The 8,607-nt window shown below is 42.9% G+C and overlaps 1 non-coding gene across 1 annotated transcript; it reads left to right on the top strand.

The window, feature by feature from the left end:
• The first annotated feature begins 667 nt into the window (after positions 1-667).
• Positions 668-742, top strand: Trnap-cgg (transfer RNA proline (anticodon CGG)). The gene has a single exon. It is a non-coding gene; the product is annotated as a tRNA-Pro (tRNA).
• Positions 743-8,607: the final 7,865 nt, after the last annotated feature.

Below are 8,607 nucleotides of genomic sequence, written 5' to 3' on the forward strand. Positions count from 1 at the left end.
CAGCACATGGTTGATGGCAGACATGGCGGGGGTGCGCATTTCTCGTAATGAACATCGCAGCTGGTAGCAAAAGCGAGGCACTACCAGTTGGAGGCGGCTTTAACCTGCCGAGAGTAGACTGGGATGTCTATGTATTCATTGATGGGGGGGGGGGGGCGATAGAAGGGGCCGGGGGGGGGGGGGGCAACTGACAGCCAGTCATGCGAAATATTTCTGAAGAGAAACTTCCTGGCAGATTAAAACTGTGTGCCCGACCGAGACTCGAACTCGGGACCTTTGCCTTTCGCGGGCAAGTGCTCTACCAACTGAGCTACCGAAGCACGACTCACGCCCGGTACTCACAGCTTTACTTCTGCCAGTACCTCGTCTCCTACCTTCCAAACTTTACAGAAGCTCTCCCGCGAAAGGCAAAGGTCCCGAGTTCGAGTCTCGGTCGGGCACACAGTTTTAATCTGCCAGAAAGTTTCACATCAGCGCACACTCCGCTGCAGAGTGAAAATCTCATTCTGGAAACATCCCCCAGGCTGTGGCTAAGCCATGTCTCCGCAATATCCTTTCTTTCAGGAGTGCTAGTTCTGCAAGGTTCGCAGGAGAGCTTCTGTAAAGTTTGGAAGGTAGGAGACGAGGTACTGGCAGAAGTAAAGCTGTGAGTACCGGGCGTGAGTCGTGCTTCGGTAGCTCAGTTGGTAGAGCACTTGCCCGCGGAAGGCAAAGGTCCCGAGTTCGAGTCTCGGTCGGGCACACAGTTTTAATCTGCCAGGAAGTTTCATATCAGCGCACACTCCGCTGCAGAGTGAAAATCTCATTCTGGATTTCTGAAGAGGTTTTCTGAAAATTGCCTTAAGCAGCTAGCTCGGCAGCTCACACGCAATGGAAACATCTTAGACCTTGTAGCTACAAATAGGTCGGATCTCGTCAACAATGTCAATATAGAAACGGTTATTAGCGATGATGATGCCCTTATAGCAACTATGATTACGAAAGTTCAGACGTCCTCTTTGGAAAATTATAAATGACTGTGCTAGTAAACTTCTACTTTATTTGATTTACAAACAGCTGAGAAAAACTCAACGTACTCAAACTTTCTTATTCTGATCCACACTAACCTGACACACAATATTTTTTTAGCGCAACGCAATCTGCCTTTCAATAATCCCTACAAAAGAATGGTCCTGACTAACAACAACCTATACGTTTCATGAATCACTTACCTCACAAAAATCTCCGTTACTCGAACTACTGCAATACAGCGAGCGCCACTACTGCCAGCTAAATAAAAGATTCAAACAACTGAAGGCACTAACTACTGATAGGCACAGTTAGCAAATGAAAGATTTTGATATGTAACAAACAATGTATTTACCTTAAATTTACCTTAATAATGTTCTAAAGTCATCATATATATATATATATATATATATATATATATATATATATATATATATATATATAATCTCAGTCACTACAATAGCGAATATTCCAACAATGCCAACCAGCCATAGACTGTACACAGCACAGTCAGTGATTGATTTTCATACAGAGCGCTACGTGGCGTTACCAACATAAAAACCTAAACAGCCTACTTACAACGTTAATAAATCAGTCAAGAAATTTAGGAGACTGTTTTTGCTAGATAGAGCAGAAAAGCAGTTATTAGCATCTCAGTGAATTGGCGTCACTTAGGTCCAGTAAGATGGATGCAGAGGAATTGCGGGCAAAGTTTAAGCAGATTGCCGGCCGGAGTGGCCGAGCGGTTCTAGGCGCTACAGTCTGGAGCCGCGCGACCGCTACGGTCACAGGTTTGAATCCTGCCTCGGGCATGGATGTGTGTGATGTCCGAAGGTTAGTTAGGTTTAAGTAGTTCTAAGTTCTAGGGGACTGATGACCTGAGAAGTTAAGTCCCATAGTGCTCAGAGCCATTTGAACAATTTAAGCAGATTGTAAATCGTGGTCTAGAGAGTTACTTGCCTAGTAAGTGGATAAAGGACGGAAAAGACCCATCATGGTTTAATAGCGAAATTCGGCGTATGCTGAGGAAACACAGGCTGTTGCACTCTCGGTTCAAAAGGGAACGCGCAAATGACGACAAGCGAAGGTTAGTACAGATTAGAGATTCGTGCGTCTGTGGAAAGATCTATGTGCAAAGTATACAACTACTACTAACGTCACACCTTAGTAAAAGATCTGCCAGGCAACCCGAGATAATTCTGGTCTTATGTAAAATGGGAAAACGGGTCTAAGGCTTCCATTTAGTCCCTTGTTGACCAGTCTTGTGCGGCAGTTGAAGATAGCAACACGAAAGCCGAAGTTTTAAATTTCACCTTCAAGAAATCGTTCTACAGGAGACTCGAACAAACATATGGTCTTTTGACCATCGGACAATCTCCCGTATGGATGACAGACTAATAAGCATCCCTGGCATATAGAAACACCAAATAAATCACCAGGTCCTTATCGAATCCCAGTTTGATTTTATAACGAGTACTCGACGGCAATGGTCCCTCGCCTACTTTGTGTTTATTGTGAGTCTCTCTCCCAGCACCAAGTCCCAAGCGACTGGAAAAAAAAGCGCAGATGACTCCAATATATAAGAAGACTGCAAGAACGGACTCGCTAAATTACAGACAAATACATCCAACTTCTGTTTGCTGCAGAATCCTAGAACATATTCTCACTATGAATGTAATAAACTTTCTTGAGACAGAGAAAATTTTGTGCACGAATCAGCATGGTTTTCGACAGCATCACTCGTGCGAAACTCAGCTTGCCCTTTTTTTCACATGATATACTGAGAACTACGGATGAGGGGCAACAGGCAGATTCCATATTTCTAGTTTTCCGGAAAGTATTTGACACGGTGCCCCATTGTATGTTGTTAACGAAGGCATGAGCATGTGAAACAGGTTCACCGGAACGTGATTTGCTCGAAGATCGTCAGGAGTGCCCCAGGGAAATCTGATATCATCTCTGCACACATAAATGATTTGGCGGACAGGGTGGGCAGCAATTTGCAGTGTCTGCTGATGATGCCGTGGTGTGCGGAAAGGTCCCGAGTGACTGTAGAAGGGTTAAAGATGACTCAGACAAAATTTCAAGTTGGTGCGATGAAAGGCAGCTAATCATAAATGTGGAAAAAGGTAAGTTAATATGGATGAGTAGCAAGATCAAATGGGTAATCTTCGGATACGGTATTACTAGTGTCCTGCTTGACACAGCCAAGTCGTATAAATCTGGGAGTAACGTTGCAGACCGATATGAGGTGGAAAAAGCATGTGATAACTGTGGCAGGGAAGACGAATGGCTGACTTCGGTTTCTTGGGGGAATTTTAGGAAAGAGCGGTTCACCTGTAAAGGAGACCACATATAGGACGCTGGTGCGACCTATTCTTGAGTAATGCTAGAGTGTTTGGGATCGATAACAGGTCAGATTGAAGGAAGACATCGAAGCAGTTCAAAGGCGGACTGCTAGATTCGTTACCAGTAGCTTCGAACGAAATGTGTTACGGAGATCTCTCTGGAACTCAAATGGGAATCCCTGGAGGCGGGCATTTGAAGCTGACTCTCAAATGATTGTACTGTCGACAACATATATTTCGCTTAAGGACAACGTAGATAAGATACGAGAAATTAGGGCTCATACGGGGGCGTATATATAATCGTTTTTCCTTCGAGCGAGTGGAACAGGGAAGGAAATGACAAGTAGTGGTACAGGCTACCCTCCGCCACGCACCGTACTGTGGCTTGCGGAGTATCTATGTAGATGTAGAGACGCCTGACATGTAGATATTGTGTGATACTCGCTCGAAATCGTACTATTTTTCCAGTTCCTTGTACTGGCCCTGACAAGTCATTCAGTACCAACTGGCCGCTGTGTCATATTCTGCCAAAATTCTCTCCCGGTCGTCATCAGTTTCCCAGAACTCCGAGCCGCTACTTATCACTCACAAAGCGCTTCATTTGGCCTCACGAGGCTAACTGCACTCCGTACTGCTGACCAAGGAAAAGGCCCTGACAGCGAACAAGAACTGAACCCTCGTCCTCCAGTAGCAGTCAGATTCGCTGACCACTTAGCTAAGCAGCTACGGAAGCGGACTGTACAAACTGTTTGAAACAAAAATCGAGAAGTAACAGATCATGTCATGGGGAACAATGTTTTTACAAAATGTTCACTGATGCTTCTCGGTGACGCTAGGTGTCCTTTTGCGGCACGATATAACAGAGGACAAGTGCGAGAATTATTGCACAGTGATCTTAACGGCTCATGCATCCAAGTTGCGGACAAAAATAATATGCAGAAGAATGAAAAGGAAGTTGAGGATGTGTTAAATGACCATCAGTTTGGCTTTAGGAAAGGTAGAGGCACCAGAGAGGCAATTCTGAAGCGGCGCTTGATATTGGAAGCAAGACTAAAGAAAAATCAAGACACGTTCATAAGATTTGCCGACCTCGAAAAAGCATTCGACAACATAACATGGTGCAAGATGTGCGAAATTATGAGAAAAATAGGGGTAAGTTATAGGGAGAGATGGGTAATATACAATATGTACAAGAGCGAAGAGGGAAAGTTAAGATTGAACGACCAAGAACGAAATGCTCATATTAAAAAAAAGTGTAAGACAGGGATGTAGTCTTTCGCCCCTGCTGGTCAGGCTGTACATCCAAGAACCAGCGATGGAAATAAAAGAAAGGTTCAGGGGTGGAATTAAGATTCAAGGTGAAAGGATATCAACGATACGGTTCGCTAATGACATTGCTGTCCTGAGTGAAAGTGAAGAAGAATTTCGTGATATGCTGAATGGAATGAACAGTCTAATGAGTCCAGAATATGAATTAAGAGTAAACTGAAGAAAGACGAAAGTAATGAGAAGTAGCAGATATGAGAATGGCGAGAAACTTATCTAGACAACAAAATAACCAACGACGGACGGAGGAAAGAGGACATCAAAAGCACACTAGCTCTGACAAATAGGGCATTCCAAGAGACTTCTACTAGTATCAAACTTAGCCCTTAATTTGAGGAAAAAATTTCTGAGAATGTACGTTTGGAGCACAGCTTTGTATGGTAGTGAAACATGAACTGTGGGAAAACTGGAACAGAAGAGAATCGAAGCATTTGAGATATGGTACTACAAACGAATGTTAAAAATTAGTTGGACTGATAAGGTAAGGAATGAGGGGGTTCTGCACAGAATCGGAGACGAAAAGAATAAGTGGAAATACTGACAAGGACAAGGGAGAAGATGATAAGACATCCTATAAGACATCAGGCAATGACTTCCATGGTATTGGTACGAGCTGCAGAGGGCAAAAACTGTAGAGGAAGACAGATATAGGAATACACCCAGCAAATAATTGAGGATGTAGGTTGCAAGTTTGCAAATGCTACTGTTTGATGAAGAGGTTGGCATAGGAGAGAAATTCGTGGTGGGCCGCATCAAACCATTCAGAAGACTGATGACCCAAAAAAGGAAAAAAAAAATCCGATGTGTAGATAAAAATAAACTAGGTGTAATGAAAGATGCATAATCGGCAGTCATTGCTACAGAAGCATAGGACTGAGAGGAAAAATATACTCTCCCAAAATGGAAACACAAGGCGTAATGCGTAGAGCGAAAGGCGTGAAACGCCCATGAGCTAAGGGATTAATAGCTCATGATTACCGAGAACGTGTATTGCATGATGCTGATAAATTGACTCGATACTATAAGGCAATGTAAACTGGTATTAGCGAGAGAAGATTACAAACGCTTCATACTCGATGATAAAGTGAGCATTGTGGCATGAAGCCATTTTCGAGAAGGCATGGCTAGTCAGCAGCTGCGTCGGCGATAGAGGGCTACTTAAAATTGATTTAGCATTAACCTACTGGTTGTGAACAGAACGTGCTGACGTGCGTGTTGTACACGTAGGAAAGATATGAACTGACATTGTAACATAATTGCTTAGACTTCCGGGAACACAGGCAGTTGATATAAATGTTTTCTGGGTATGGTACCGCACCATGTAAAAAAACTATTACTTGTGAAACCAACGTTTCGGCCACAGCTATAGTTGCCTTCTTCTGGGTGTGCTGGTGTAGCCTACATGTTATATTAATGTGAAGCACAGAAATCATAACAGACACCTATAGGTACACGAAAGATGTAATAGTAGCAGTAACTGAAATTGTAACCTACATGTTAGAAATGTGTTATGATAAAACAAATGTGATTCAGTGGTTATAGATGTATTATCAAAATGTGATTGTAACGCACTTATTGTAGATGTAGTATGAAAAATGAGAGCAAGAACTTCCATAGTATATTGCGAACTTCATACCTCAATATTTCTTGCGATCTATACCTGTCATGTCTGTTTGAACCTGCAAGGTAGACAAAATATTCCATCATGCATGTGTGCAGATACCTGGATTACATTACAGATATCATAGAGAGCATGTATAAGGGCTTGACAGTGTGCAGAGTACCTCAGTGCAGCCTATGCCTCTTCAATCTGCATGATATATAATGAACAACTGTCATCATCACTGGATGAGAGTGGTGTTGTAGGAAGATCTCTGATTGCCTGTTTTATTTTTCAGCATTTTCCGAAGAAATTACATAGAAGAAAAACGGAAGGAAGATTAGTGTGTAACGTCCCGCCGACAAAGAGCTCATTAGAGATGGAGCACAAGCTCAAATTAAGGGGGGGGGGGGGGTAGAATGTCAAACTTGGATCAGAAGAGGCATCACAGGACACTTTAATTTCCACTGCCAATACTTTTACAGATAAATTCATAAAACTTTGTCAGTACGACCAGGAAGGATTCAGGATTTAAACTCATAGCAGTGGAAGTTCAAAAACAGAACATAGTAAATTTTTTTTTGCATGTGAAATTTCATAATTTTTTTCACCTACAATCGGCTGCATTTGTTGCTGTAGGTACACTTTTCTTCATAAGTAAGAGAGATTCTTCGATGAATTTTGCACAGCGTGCAAACCATACTTACGGGTGTATGAAAGTCTAGAATTTTCCAAATCTATTGAAAACTGTGGTAAAAATTGAGATAATTGACTACAAAATATGAGATTCTTTTAAACATGAAGTTTAAAATGTAACAGCTCATTCATTTTTTCATAAATTAACTAAATTTAGAGTTCCCTACAACCGTGAGTATGGTTTCTGTGCTGTGCAAAATTCATCGAAGAATCTCTCTTACTTATGAAGAAAAATGTACCTATAGCAACAAATCCAGCCAATAGTAAGTGAAAAAAATGATGAAATTTCACATGTACAAAAAATTATTTTGTTATGTTTTTGAGCTTCCACTACTATGAGTGTGAATCCGACTCCTCCGAGATTATGCTGACAAAGTTTTATGAATTCATTTGCAAAAGTATAGGCAATGGAAATTAAAACGTCCTGTGGTGCCTCTGCTGCTCCAAGTCGACCCGTTTGACGTCCTACCCCCCCCCCCCCCCCCCCTTAAGGAAGGATGTGGAAAAAGATCGGCAGTGCTCTTTCAAAGGAACCACCTCTGCACATATCTTAAGCTATTTGGAGAAATCGAGGAGAAGCTAAATCTGGATGGCTGGATGTGGATTTGAATCGTCTCCCTCCCGACTGGGAGTCCTATGTGCTAACCACAGCACTACCTTGCTCGGCATTAAATAACAAAGCGGGAGAGTAAGAGGGAATGGGAGCGAAGAAGGGGAGGCTAGAATAGAGGAGAATAGTGGAGGCTGAAGAGGGGTGGCGGAGGGGGGTGGGGGGGGGGGGGGGGGAAGAGGCAGAGGTCAAGCTCAAATTTGGTCCGAAGAGTACAATGATCTCCTCCCATATTCCAAAGAGTTCACTGCTCTCCTCCCATGATCCAAAGAGTAATTACTCTTGTACTATTGTGTAAAGGATGTAAATATATCTGAATTACAGGGTGGCGCACGAAATGTGTTACCAACTGTTTCTTTCACAATTTACGACGCACATTAGATATTTCGCTAGGGTCTCTACAGCAGTACTAGCAGAGCTTGGAAAAACAAATGAGTTACGAAATGACGTGTAATTCACGATACTGCCGCTAGGAGACTAGTAAGCAGCAATGGCTGACAATGGAAGACTGATGACACAGCAACGATCGGCAATTGTGTTACTTTTTCATGAAACGAAAAGCCTTGTTGTGACTCAGAGGCGTTTTCGACAACAGTTTAACATACGATGGGTCCCTTGCAAGAAGACCATCCACAGGTTGTACGATAAATTTGTACAGGAAGGAACAGTGTTACAAGCGAAGCGACCTAGGCCTAAGCCTGTTTGTTCGCCGGAGAATACTGAAGCGGTACGAGTTGCCGTAAAGAGAAGTCCCGGGAAATCGTGTAGAAAGGCAGCTGTGCAACTGGGAATATCCAGACGGTCCGTTCAACGCATTCTTAAAAGTGACCTCCGTATGTACCCATACAAGGTAACCTGTGCACAGTAGCTCACTGAAGAACACACGCAGCAGAGACTACTGTTTGCTCAATGGGCGGAGGACAGGGAAGAAACTCTCAACAACGTTTGGTTTTCAGACGAGGCGCATTTTCATTTAGACGGTGTGGTTAACAAACAAAATGTACGCTTTTGGGCCACTG

Source organism: Schistocerca serialis, chromosome 2 (genome assembly GCF_023864345.2).
Source record: "Schistocerca serialis cubense isolate TAMUIC-IGC-003099 chromosome 2, iqSchSeri2.2, whole genome shotgun sequence".
Lineage (NCBI taxonomy): Eukaryota > Metazoa > Arthropoda > Insecta > Orthoptera > Acrididae > Schistocerca > Schistocerca serialis.